At 46.8% G+C, this 14129-nt stretch overlaps 1 long non-coding RNA gene across 1 annotated transcript; it reads right to left on the bottom strand.

Annotated features, from left to right (window-relative positions):
* Window positions 1-11516: 11516 nt before the first annotated feature.
* Window positions 11517-14129, bottom strand: LOC131499229 (uncharacterized). The gene is made up of 2 exons (XR_009255765.1): window positions 12672-14129; window positions 11517-11936 (listed from the first exon to the last, which is right to left on the bottom strand). It is a non-coding gene; the product is annotated as an uncharacterized LOC131499229 (long non-coding RNA).

The following is a 14129-nucleotide window of genomic DNA, read 5'->3' as shown; positions in this document are numbered from 1 at the left end:
CGCTGCCTGTATTATACACCAAGATATTCTAGATTCTTGGTTTTTTGTTTGTTTGTTTTGGGGGTGGGTGGGTGGGGAGGATGTACTTTATTATTTTCCATTTATCCATAGCAATCCTTTTTTTTTTTTACATTTTTAATGTTTATTTTTGGAGAGCGCGCGCGCGCGCGCACACACACACACACACACACACACACACACACACGAGTGGGGGAGGGGCAGAGAGACAGGGAGACACAAAATCCCAAGCAGGCTCCAGGCTCTGAGCTGTCAGCACAGAGCTGGACATGGGGCCCAGGAACTGTGAAGTCGGAGACTTAAGGGACTGAGCCACCCAGGTGCCCCCCACCCATAACAATCCTCTTAACAATTAAAGCTTTATAATAATACCCCCTTGTTATCTTTAAAACTTCTTTAGCTACTCTTGGACGGTTATGTTCTTCTAAATCTTATTTGTGTGACATAACCTATATGCAGAAAAGTATACAAAAGTATACAGCGGAATGATTTATCAGAAAGTGAACAGCCATGTAACCACCGCTGGAAATTGACTCCCCATATTCCCGAACCCTTCCCCCTTCACAAGAATCTCCTCTCTACCGGGAGGTAACTACTAGCCTGGTATTTATGGTCATTGTTTACTTGCTTTGCTTTTTGTTCTATTCCTGGGGGTGCATTCCTGTGTTTTAGTTTTGCTCATTAAAAAAATTTTTTAAGTTTATTTTTGAGATAGAGAATCCCAACCAGGCTCGCCCCCTCAGTGCAGAGCCCCGATGAGGAATTAGAACTCACGACCTGAGCAGAAATCCCGTGAATTAACTGACTGAGCCACCCAGACCTGCCAGTTTCGCTTACTTTTTGAAATTGTATACCCTTGTGTCTGGTTTCTTTCACGCACTATTTTTATGAGATTCACCCATGTTTTCCATTGTGGTTATAAATAGCTAATTTTCTTTAAACATTTTTTAAAATTTTAAGTAAACTCTAAGCCCAATGTGGGGCTCGAACTCACCAAGTGGAGATCAAGAGACACATGCTCCGAGGACAGAGCCAGTGAGGCACCCCAGTAGGTCATTTTCTTGATAGGTACATAGTCATTGCTATTTTTGTTATGTGTCTCATAATATTACAACATCTTAAATATTGGTTCTCCAATTACATTCTCTTTATTCTAATTAATGGAAAGACTTCAGAGAGGGAAATTCTTTTTTTCAATTTATTTATTTTTTTTTAATTTTTTTTTTAACGTTTATTTATTTTTGAGACAGAGAGAGACAGAGCATGAACAGGGGAGGGACAGAGAGAGAGGGAGACACAAAATCTGAAACAGGCTCCAGGCTCCAAGCTGTCAGCACAGAGCCCGACGCGGGGCTCGAACTCACGGACTGCGAGATCGTGACCTGGGCCAAAGTCGGCTGCTTAACCGACTGAGCCACCCAGGCGCCCCTCAATTTATTTTTTTAATGTTTATTTTTGAGAGAGAGAGACAGAGGGTAACAGGGTCAGAGGAGAGAGGGAGACACAGAATCTGAAGCAGGCTCCAGGCTCTGAGCTGTCAGCACAGAGCCCAGTGCAGGACTTGAACTCATGAACCTTGAGATCATGACCTGAGCCAAAGTCGGACACTTAACCTACTGGGCCACTCAGGCGCCCCAGGAAATTCTCTCTTTGATTTTGCTGGTGGTGACTCCCATCATGATGGCTGTGATTCCTGGGCATCAGCAAGTAACGTTAATGACTCACTGCTCTCGGCCTTATCAGGAGTAGCTATTCTGGGGGCGCTTGACTGGCTCAGTCAGGAGAGTATGTGACTCTTGATCTCTGGGTCATGAGTTTGAGCCCCACGTTGGGTGTAGAGATTTCTTAAACAAATGAAACTTAAAAAAAATTTTTTTTTAAAGGAGTAGCTATATGTTCTCATTTAATTTTCCTGGTCTGAGCATCGCATTTATAAAACACAACATTCGGCCTCCTTGCTGCTTCAAACACAGCTCTTCACCAGAATCTCTGCCATCACTCTAGGTGTGGCTCATCTCTACAGCCAGTGTGGGGCTTGAACCCACAACCTCGAGATCAAGAGTTGTGTGCTCCAGTGACCTAGCCAGACAGACACCCCACGTGGGGCTCCTTCAAGGCAGCTCCCAGGCTGGGCTGGAGACCCACAGGTCCGTGCTCCCACTCTCAGGCTGCCCAGAAAATCACAAATACTTAACAAAAGAGTTCCCAGACGTAGGTAACAACATATATTATTAGGGGAGGAACTAGAAATTGTAGTAATTTTGCTATAATCCTATGGAGGCACGTATAATCCTGCCCTCTGAGGCCCCAAATGACCTTACAGCAGAAGTTGAAAATCCTTCCTATTATCTGGGCACAGGAATGGCTATAAACAAAATTACAGTGTCTTGAATAGAAGTGCTCACGTGGGGAGATAAAAGCAAAACTTTGAGGTAGATTCCGGGTTGGCTCGTGCTCCCAAGACTGTACTTCCAGTGGCTGAAGCATCTTTGTCTCTGACTTGCTGCCACTATTTCCGGATCATTTGAGGACAGTGTCAATCATGCCACAGACTAAACAATTAAAGGAGCTCATATTAGGGGATTCACAGTTTTGTTTTTTGTTTTTTTGTTTTTTTACAGGACAAAAATAAAGAGAATGTTTTTTAAAGGAGATTTAAAAATTAAAAACAGATTTCTAAGTTTATTTATACAGAGAGAGAGAGAGAGAGAGAGAGAGAGGACACGCACGAGCAGGGAAGGGGCAGAGAGAGAGCTTTGTACTGTCAGTGGTGTGGAGCCCAATGTGGGGCTCGAACTCACAAACGGTGAGGTCATGACCTGAGCCGAAACCAGAAGTCAGGTGCTTAACTGACTGAGCCACCCAGGCGCCCCTACAGAAACAAATGTAAAAATGTTTATTTATGTTGAGAGAGAGGGAACAGGGGCAGGGGAGGGGCAAAGAGGGAGGGAGACAGCAAATCCCAAGCAGGCTCCGTGCTGTCGGCACAGAGCCCGATACAGGGCTCGATTTCACAAACCATGAGGTCACGACCTGAGCCCAAACCAAGAGTCAGATGCCTAACCGACTGAGCCCCGCAGGCACCCCATGAGGAGACACTTTTTCAAGGGCGTATCTGGTGGGGGGTTTTCATGCGACTGCCCCAGACACTTGCTCTGTTTTCGGAGCCTTTCCCCTCTGTAACCGAAGACTTTCTTGGGAGCCTCCTTCCAGTGCCAGGTTGTGACACAAACGCTTCATTTTCTTCATCCTTAGTCTAAGAATACCCGCACGGCTCCAAATGACCCGAAGCTACAGCTTTCTGGAATGCAGCTGGATGGCCTAAGACAGCTGTCTATACAGGACGCTTGTCCTGTTAGCCAGAAACATGAAGGTCGTCTTAATCTCCAGCTTCTCCTGGGCATGGCCTGGGTCTGTATCATCCCCTTTTGGGGGCCGTTCAACAAAAATGCCTCACACAGGGGCTTGGATAAATTGGTCATAGTTCATCTAAATGACAGGTGCTTGTTTGCAGCGATTACAAATCATGTAGAAAATACTGAAGGGCACGATACCGGGCTGTGAAATTTTATGTCGCATTAAAATTGCAGGAGGGTAATTCGTTTTTAATTAATTAGTTTTCAAATATTAAAACAAGTTTTTTTCTTACTGTAATTTTTTTAAATGTTGATTTTTGAGACAGAAGGAGACAGCGCGCGAGGTGGGGAGGGGAGGAGAGAGAGAGGGAGACACAGAATCCGAAGCAGGCTCCAGGCTCTGAGCTGTCAACACAGAGCCCGACGCAGGGCTCGAACTCACAGACCACGAGATCGTGACCCGAGCCGAAGTCGGATGCTTAACTGAGCCACCCAGGCACCCCTGTCCTTTTTTATTATATGCTGTTGTCTCTGTGCCTAATTTACAGATTTTTCTCGGAGGTATGCATACATAGAAAAAAATACAGCGTAAGTGTTGGGTTTGGTATTCACTGTTTCAGGCATTCACGGTGGGCGGGGGGGGGGGGGGGGAGCGGGTCTTGGAACTTATTTCCTCGCAGATAAGTTGGGGGGCTACCGTCTTTTTAAAAATCAGGACATTCTCTTGTTTCAAAACTGGGTTGGGGGCGCCTGGGTGACTCAGTCGGTTAAGCGTCTGACTCTTGATTTTGGCTCAGGTCGGGATCCCACAGCTCAGGAGATTGAGTCCCGCCTCTGCCTATGCACTCACAGTGTGGAGCCTGCTGGGGATTCTCTCTCTCCCTCTTTCTCTGCTCCCCCCTCCCCCCAACAGATAAATAACCATTAAGAAAAAGAATAAGACCATTTAAAGACAACAGCAAGAACAACAACAGCGTTTTCCCCTGGGGATGTTTCCCCTTTTCGAGGTAGTCAATGCCCTGAGACCCACCCATTCCAGGAGAGGTGGAGGCCTGTGTTGTTTTTCTTGCCGGAGATGTGGGAGGAAATGAGAACCTTTTAGCTAATTTTTTTATTAGCCAAGGGGATGAAAGAACATCCTTTTCTCTCTTTTCTGTCTACTCTTCCCTTTCCCTAGTGTGTTCTTGTCGGTCGCGTCTGGAGCTGGCTGTCGGCTGCCTTCTCCACGGAAGTGCTTCTCCTGCACGGGCCTCTGTGCGGGGCAGGGCTGGGCATCTCTCCAAAATCCGCTGAGCCCGGAGCTCAGATGTGAGTGGACGGTCACCATCACCACCAGGGGAGCTGAGAACCTTCCCGTTGGCATGAATTCCCTGAACCCGTGTGTGAGTCTAGGAGCCCCGGGTTCTTTCGTTCCTTCTCTCGCGGATCTCAAAGGCCTGTACCTGCCACCCCCACGCCCTGCCAGCACCCATCTAATCCTGCATCGGTGATAAAGCAGAGGAGAGAAAAAAAAAAAAAAATGGAGAGAGGGTTTAGGATACACCTGTGAGGCACCCGAGGGGCCAGAAATATGGCCAGGCTCATGCTTTTGCCAATGTCAGCATCAGGGTGTGAGCCCACGCAATCGGACTCTAGAGGCCGTGCCCTTGACCCCTCTGCTCTACTCTGTGCCCCTGACTTGACTGCTTTGTCCTCTCGAGGGCTGACGCCACCGGAGGACGGCATGCTACGGAGGGCAGTGCAGAGAGCAGTCAGACAGACCCGGGACGACTTCACATTCACTTCTAGTCCCTCCTGAGCAAGCAATTCACGTGACCCAGGGAGTGACTAAGCTGTGGACGAGCCGGGGGCATCAAATTCTCACCATCCTTGTTGTTGGGCAGCCAGGACCTCCTTCTCCAGCTTGGCCCCCTCACTAGGGGGCAGATACGCCTCTCCAGTACACGTGGCCCCTGGGGTCCCTCGGCAGCCCTGGTGAAGGAAGATTCCTGGCAGGTTTCTGAAATCTGAGGAAATTCAAGGAAACGCCACGAACCTTTAGATGTCCACCTGCACTGTCGGAGCAGGAAACTGTGATGTGCAAATTGAATTTACGGGAGCGACTGTTCAAATGCTTTTAATGCAGGGGCACCCGGGTGGTTCGGCCGGTTGAGCGTCCAACCCTTGATTTCAGCTCAGGTCATGATCTAAAGGTTCATGAGTTTGAGCCCCGAGTCGGGCTCTGCGCTGACAGCTTGGAGCTTGCTTAGGATTCTCTCTCTCCCTCTCTCTCTGCCCCTCCGCAACTCGTTCTCTCTCTCTCACTCTCAAAATAAATACATTTTTAAAATGCATGTAACGTTAAGATCTACACATTACACATTAAAAAAAAAAAAAAATTAAGGGGCGCCTGGGTGGCTCAGTCGGTTGAGCGTCCGACTTCGGCTCGGGTCATGATCTCACAGTGGGTGGGTTCGAGCCCCGCGTTGGGCTCTGTACTGACAGCTCGGAGCCTGGAGCCTGTTTCCGATTCTGTGTCTCCCTCTCTCTCTGCCCGTCCCCCACTTGCACTCTGTCTCTCTCTGTCTCAAAAATAAATAAACATTAAAAAAAAAGAAAGATTGGGGCGCCTGGGTGGCGCAGTCGGTTAAGCGTCCGACTTCAGCCAGGTCACGATCTCGCGGTCCGTGAGTTCGAGCCCCGCGTCAGGCTCTGGGCTGATGGCTCGGAGCCTGGAGCCTGTTTCCGATTCTGTGTCTCCCTCTCTCTCTGCCCCTCCCCCGTTCATGCTCTGTCTCTCTCTGTCCCAAAATAAATAAAAAAATGTTAAAAAAAAAAAAAAAAAAAAGAAAGATCTACACATTACCTGATGATTCAGCTAGGTTAGCAAAGCCTGCTGCTACCCTAAGGCTGTGAGACAGGCATGGAACGAGTAAGTTCCACATAAACAATTCAGACAGTGCGATGTTCTCAATCAGCGTGTAAATATTTTTCCTGAAGCAAAGAGCTCACCTTCCAAAAGAACCATTCCAAATGGTTCCAAAGGGAAATCCTACTAAGTCCTCCCAAAAGGACTTTGTCTCTCTCTGTCCATCAGCTTTTGCTGGTAATGTACATCACCACAAGCTCAATTGTTTAGGCCGGTTTACGAAGTTTAGGGCCCAGTTGCCCTGGGCCCGCTGTGGCTCTGAGCTGTCAGCACAGAGCTCGACGCGGGGCTCAAACCCACGAACCTCGAGGTCATGACCTGAGCCGAAGTCGGTCCCTCAACCGACTGAGCCACCCGGGTGCCCCCAAACTTCTGTTCAGAAGTGACATTCACGGGGCGCCTGGGTGGCACAGTCGGTTAAGCGTCCGACTTCAGCCAGGTCACGATCTCGCGGTCCGTGAGTTCGAGCCCCGCGTCAGGCTCTGGGCTAATGGCTCGGAGCCTGGAGCCTGTTTCCGATTCTGTGTTTCCCTCTCTCTCTGCCCCTCCCCCGTTCATGCTCTGTCTCTCTCTGTCCCAAAAATAAATAAAAAACGTTGAAAAAAAAAATTTAAAAAAAAAAGAAGTGACATTCATTATTAGTGCTCACACTTCACTGGTCAAATTAAGTCAAACTGGCCAAGCCTGAGGTCAGTGGATGGCAAGTCTATTCCTCTCTTGGGACCCATAATATAACTTGCCTCCCCAATGCATTTTAAGCTGTTTCAGAGCATTAAAAAATTAATGGAACATCTAAATTCTTTGTATGAAGGGAGGACAAGAATTTTTTTCTTAAATTTTTTTTTAATGTTTATTGATTTTTGAGAGAGACAGAGAGAGAGAGACAGAGCATGAGTGGGGGAAGGGCAGAGAGAGAGGGAGACACAGAATCCGAAGCAGGCTCCAGGCTCTGAGCCGTCAGCACAGAGCCCGATGCGGGGCTCGAACTCACGAACAGTGACATCATGACCTGAACTGAAGTCAGACACTCAACCCACTGAGCCACCCAGGCACCCGCCAAAAATAAAATCTTAAAAAAAAAAAAGTTAAATAAAAACACGTCCTTCCCATATTTCATGTTCCTGAAAACACTAACACATAATATATGTGATACATGCTTTGTTGTATTTTTATTTTACCTGTCGTCTTAAATACCTTGAAAACATCAAATTAATCTTCCACGAAGCAATTATCTTTGTTGACTATGACACGAAGAGATTACAAATTCTGAAATTTCGGAGGTTTCTCAAAAGTCTTCCAGTCCTCATTTTCCAGATAAAAGTTTAGAAAGTTGGGGCTTGTAGTCACTTCTTTCCTCATCTTGGTTAATATCACATGGCAAGTTGTTGAGTCAAGTTTTAGTCTCACAAAGCCAAGCTGCTTTGCAGGGAGGCAAACAGGAAAGATACTTTCTGCAATGCAAAGAATCTGCATCACTCAGGATTTTTCTGAAAACAGGCTTCAAAAGACCCACGAGCATTCCACTGTTTTCTGTCGTTTCTGATGCTACTCTTCTTCAGTTGTGTAAAAATTGTTCTCCCTTAATCGAAAATATCCCCCCCACCCCCACCCGCCCAAGAAAAACGTTCTAGTTGTAGGACTGGCAAGCAACTATCTTTTTCTTTTTCTTTTTCAAATAAGTTCTATCTCCAACATGGGGCTTGAACTCATGACCCCAAGATCAAGAGTTGGGTGCTCAACTGACTGAGCCGGCCAGGAGCCCCTGGCAAAAGCTGGGGGCACCTGGGTGGCTCATTGGGTTGGGCGACCCACTTCGGCTGGGGTCATGATCTGCAGTCTGTGGGGTCAAGCCCCGCGTGGGGCTCTGTGCTGACAGCTTGGAGCCTGGAGCCTGCTTCGGATTCTGTCTCCCTCTCTCTCTGCCCCTCCCCCACTCACGCTCTGTCTTTCTCTCAAAAATAAACAAACATTTAAAAAAAGAGAGAGAGATGGTCTTGAATCTAAAAGAAAATGGCAAGGTTCCCGGAAGGTAGCTTCCTTCCCTGATGATGTAAAGGGCCTCGCATGTGACTATTCCCTATCTTTGAGCCTATCACAGCCGAGTTCTGCAGCCAGAAACTAAGCCACAGATGCAAAGAGACCTTCGATAAATGTAAAATAATCCAGATAGATGCTGGGAAAACGCGTTCGCCAGCTGGCATCCTGGGCTGCTTCCTTTCTCTGCACACACCCAGGAACACTCAGCGGGGTTGGTCAAACCCTCTTAACTGGTTGCCGCGGGTGTTGGGCGTCTTTTCCCCAAACAGAAGCTGCGCTTGCCTGGGGGTCTCCCGAGAGGGCAGCAGAGCAAGACCGGGACCTCTGCCTGCAGGACGTCGCAATCATCCTTTGCTGCATTTGTCCGCGGGACACTGTTGTCCGCGGGCAGCTGGGGCACCTCAGGCCGCTGGGTCCGCTGGGCAGCTCCCAGGAAGACCAGAAAAACGCCACAGGGCCATGGTGCGTGGGAACACGTTAGCGCGTGCCTGTGCGCCTGCGCGCGCGCGCGTGTTTAAGCCTTGCGACCTCCTGGAGACCATGCCTGGGAGACGAATCCGCACGTGGGCGACATTCCGGCCAGGCTCTAGTTGTCCCCAGCCCCCAAGGAAGGACAAAAGTCGCTTCGTATTTTAAAACCTAGCCAAGTTAAGGGGCGCCTGGGTGGCGCAGTCGGTTAAGCGTCCGACTTCAGCCAGGTCACGATCTCGCTGTCCGTGAGTTCGAGCCCCGTGTCAGGCTCTGGGCTGATGGCTCAGAGCCTGGAGCCTGTTTCCGATTCTGTGTCTCCCTCTCTCTCTGCCCCTCCCCCGTTCATGCTATGTCTCTCTCTGTCCCAAAAATAAATAAAAAATGTTGAAAAAAAAATTAAAAAAAAAAAAAAAAAAAAACCTAGCCGAGTTAATTCTTTGTAAGACATACCTACACGATCGGATCTCAGTCCCTAGCTTGGTTTAGAAAGCTCTGTAACTTTCCATGCTGGAAACCTAAAAGTGTCCCTCCATGGCTACTGTTGTGTGACATGCTCTCCCCCTCTTCCCGTTCTCCTCCTGCTTTTCTCTTTCCCTTCCCTCCTTCCCTTCCACCCTCTTTCCCTGATCCTTCCTCTCCTCCCCTAGTATCCCCTCCTCCAACCTCCTCCACCTCCTCCTCTCCCTCTCTGCCCCTCTGTTCATCCTCTCTTCTTCTCCCAGCCTCCCTCCTTTCTTTTATCTATCTCCTCCTTCCCTTGCCCTCCCTCTTAACTCTAAATCTCTAGCAGACTTCTCTGCCTATCCTCCTGTTGTAATGCTCCCCGCCCCCCCCCCCGCCCCCCCCCCCCCCCCCCCCCGCTCCAAAGTTCCAGCCCAGGCTGCTTCTAGGGGATCTGTCTTCCAGGCCCATTTGTAATTTCACCCCTCTGCTTGGTCTGTTCGGACCCTGTGTTCTCTTGTATTAATGTATTTGCTTATCTACCCCAATGCAAATGATCTTACTATAATTATATCAGGCACTTATACACATATGCTTTGTTGACATCTGAGAAGGCTGAGTCCTTTTCCCTCGTTCTTTTTCCAGATGGTCTTAACTGTTCCTGGCCTTTCATACTGTGTGTGAATTTTTGAGTCAGTTTGAGAATTTCCATAAAAATCCTTTTGGGATTTTGCTTAGAAATGCATATTCTTGGATGAATTTAGCGGGAGAACTGGCATCTTTAAAACGGATTCTTCTCCTCCCCTAATGTGCTATGTGTGTCCACTTATTCAGGTCTTCTATTACATGAGTTTTATAATTTTCTTTATCATTGTTTTGCAGACATAGGTGGGAACACTCTAAATAAAAATATCCTGATAAATTCAGGGTGTAGTTTGCTTGGGAAGGTCAGTAAGTGGGAGGCAATGGGGAGTGACCCTTCTTTTTGATATTTGGGTTATTTCTAGTTTTGGGCCATTATGAATGATATTTGTATGAACATGTTAAAAAATTCCCTAGGGACATCTATCTAAGGATGGAATTTGGGGGTCAAAAGGAATACATACCTTCAACTTTACTAGCTAATGTCAAAGTTTTCTAAAGTAGTTGTATCCACCTACGCCCCTTCTAGAGTGTTTCATTCCTTCAGGTGCCAACAATTTGTTTCCTGAGTTTAATTTTTTTCTAGTTGTGGGGTGTAATATTATGTCGTTGCATTTTAACTTCTATTTCAAGGATTACTAAGATTGAACAGTGTTTTTTGATATACTTTTTTTGTGAAATGTTTGCTTCAGTCTTTTCTCAATTTTTATGGGGTTGTCTGAATTTATTATTGATTTGTAGGAGTTATAAAAAAATATCCTACACACGAATCCTTTTTTGGCACCCCACAAGTTTTGATATGTAGAATTTTTGTAGTTTGATTAAAACTATTTTCTAATTTCAATGTATGTTTCTTCCCTAACTCATGCATTATTTATACATTTGGGGGGAGAGAGTATGCTCTAAAACTTTAGACTCTAGGGGGGCCTGGGTGGCTCAGTTGGTTAAGCGTCCGACTTTGGCTCAGATCACGATCTCCTAGTTCTTGAGATGGTGAGTTTGAGCCCCGCGTCGGGCTTTCTGCTGACAGCACAGAGCCTGGAGCCTGCTTCAGATCCTGTGTCTCCCTCTCTCTTTGCCCCTGCACCACTTGTGTTCTCTCTCTTTCTCTCTCTCTCTCATAAATAAATAAATAAATAAATAAATAAATAAACATTAAAAAAATAAAAATTTAGACTCTAAATCATTTTGTTACTTTGAAATTTGTTGATATATGCTTTATAGCATATAGCATATATCATATATATGCTTTATAGCATATAGCAAAGCATATATATGCTTTATAGCATATAGCATATGCTATATAGCATATAGCATATGGCCAGTTTTTGTGACTATTCTGTGTACGTCTGAAAATAATACATATTCTATCTTCTCTCTGTAGACTGGTTGGATAGAACAGTATTCTGTGTAACTTTCTTAGGCCAATTTCCTTAGTTGTTTTGCTTTATCATTTTATATTTTTACATGTTTGAGCTATCAATTTATAAGAGAGATGTGTTAAAATTGTTCACAGTGACGGTGGATTTGTCCATTTCTCTCTGTATTTGTGTCCTGGGAAAATATGAAGACGTTTAGCAACTAATGTGCCTGGATTGCTGTGCTTTGTCAATGGTGGCACTGTATTACTGGGAACCCCTGCGGAATATACTGTTACTTTATTTCCAGATGTTTCAAGCTTCAAGAAAGAAGCTGTGATAATTCACAAAAGCACCCATTAAAAAAAAAAAAACAAAAACCCAGACATTTCATTTGTGTTAACCCCACTTCCCTGTGGGGGTTAGTCAGCTGGAAGAAGCAAGAAAAATGGAGGAGACTGGATAGCATATAGGCTCACTATGGTAGAAGCCAGTCACCATTAAGTCCAGAAACCATGAGATCCTTGGGATTTGAGGAAGTCTAAGACGGCCGTGTTCTAGCCATACCAAGTGAAGTGTGAGACGTGAGCAAACGCATCCATGTGGAAGCCCAGCCTGGTGTATCCTTCCGAAAACTTGAGTCCCCACTGTGATCTGATAAAAACCACACGGTGCACGACCCATGGCTGTATTACACCTGCAAAACTGGACGAGGGAATCATAAATTACTGTTTGAAGCCAATACATTTTGGAACGCTTTGCTATTTTGTTATCTCGAACAACAGCAAGACAGGAGTCTGGTCACTGTTATCCATGTGTATGAATTGCTTGTTCTAACAAATGCTATCCTCCTTGGTCTAAAACCCTGACAATTCATTTCCAGACTTGTGTCTGCCCACAGAAACTGGAAAAGTCTCGCAAATAAATCTTTGCCTACGGGAAGGAAAAGGCATTCTTTGAGGGCAACTTTTCACCCGACGTTCCTCAAATTACAAAGTAACCCTCCCTTCCCCCACAGCCACCATTATAATTCTGCGGCAGTTGACAGATACCTGACATCTTTGGTTTAGCTGTCTGAAATTGGGAAAGGATTTTGGCCATGTAGTAAGTACTATGTAAGGATATTGTTACAAATGTCTTTTAAGATGTGACCCTGTCACTCACTCCTTGTGTCTGATCTGGGTGGTGGGTGTGACCGTTGCTACTTTTAGGTCCTCTGAGCTGATAAAGCAAGGAAATATCACACTGGCGTGTGATGAGAGGGTGTGACGAGAGGTTGTGACGTGCTTCGATGTGCATTTGAAAGAAAACCTCTTACTACATCCTGGAGAATGGGGTGTTGGGGGGCAGGGCACTGAGTCCTGGCTCCCACCACTGGGAGACGTTGAGAACTGGGTCTAGGATCTGACAGAGATGGGGAAAAGGCCACGCCTGACCTACCTGGAGGGAAGGGGACTGGTTCCCTGAGCAAGCGGGACTTTGACTTTGGAGATTTAGTGATCCTTTGCGATAGTCACGATGAGATCAGAAGTCAAGATGCACAAGCCTCAAGATCAGATGAGAGGCTGATAACAATGACTAGCATTGCAATTAAGGCGGGAAATGTTGGACCGGCATCGGCTGGATTCAGAACCTGATTCTGTCACTTGTTAGCTCAGGGGTAGGAACCAGTTCCTTGAGACGTCTGTCCCTTATGGTCGTCATCTGTAAAACCAGTGCCAGACCTGCATTACAGGGTTTCTGTGGAGATTAAAGGAAATAATATACGAAAGCACCTTAGAACCATATCTGGCATGAAGTAAATACCCAATGGGTGTTAACTCTTGTCATGGAGCTGCAGGCATAGTTCCAACTTGAAAAGGTATTATCTTTGTCTCAAGTGGATCAGGTTCTCACACAGTGAGAATGGGGGTGGGGGTGGGGGTGGGGGAGGCAGATTCTTTTAATCCAAATAGTGTCTGAGCTGATCAGGCTCAGTCTTTGGTTGCTTTGAGAGCTGATTGGTACACCCCTTCCCCTAGGGTGTATCCGTCTGGGGCTCGGACTTTAGCTGAAGGTGTTAACCAGATCCCCTCCCCTTGGCCGGCACTAAGCTCCCATTGTTGTATCTTCCTTAGCCCTTCTGCTCTGAGGCTGCTAAAGAATTAGAGACGAATACACAGTCTGCATTTAAATGTCTCCAATTGTCAGCACCTGGGTGGCTCGGTTGGTTGAGCTTCCGACTTTGGCTCAGGTCATGACCTCGAGGTCTGTGAGTTTGAGCCCCTCGTCAGGCTCTGTGCTGACAGCTGGAAGCCTGGAGCCTGTTTTGGATTCTGTGTCTCCCTCTCTCTCTGCCCCTCCCCCACTTGTGCTCTGTCTCTCTCTGTTAAAAATAAATAAACATTAAAAAAATTTTTTTAATGTCTCCAATCATCCAAAAGCATGTCCTTTATAGCAGTTTTATTTTTAACAAAAATTTAAAGTTTATTTATTTTAAGAGAGAGAGAGAGAGAGAGGGAGGGAGCGAGTGCTTGAACATGAGCAGCGGAGTGGCAGAGATCAAGGGAGAGAGAGGGAATCCCAACCAGGCTCCACGCTGTCGGCACATGGAGCCTATTCGGGGCTGGATTCCACGAAGCATGAGATCATGACCTGAGCTGAAACCCGGAGTCAGATGCTTAACTGAGCCACCCAGGAGCCCCCTTTTATGGCAGTTTTAAAACCCAGAATCCAGGGGCGCCTGGGTGGCGCAGTCGGTTAAGCGTCCGACTTCAGCCAGGTCACGATCTCGCGGTCCGTGAGTTCGAGCCCCGCGTCGGGCTCTGGGCTGATGGCTCGGAGCCTGGAGCCTGTTTCCGATTCTGTGTCTCCCTCTCTCTCTGCCCCTCCCCCGTTCATGCTCTGTCTCTCTCTGTC

The sequence above is a fragment of the Neofelis nebulosa genome, chromosome 17 (genome assembly GCF_028018385.1).
Source record: "Neofelis nebulosa isolate mNeoNeb1 chromosome 17, mNeoNeb1.pri, whole genome shotgun sequence".
Classification (NCBI taxonomy): domain Eukaryota; kingdom Metazoa; phylum Chordata; class Mammalia; order Carnivora; family Felidae; genus Neofelis; species Neofelis nebulosa.
Note: the sequence above shows the minus strand (reverse complement) of the source record. Positions and strands in the feature narration are given on the sequence as shown.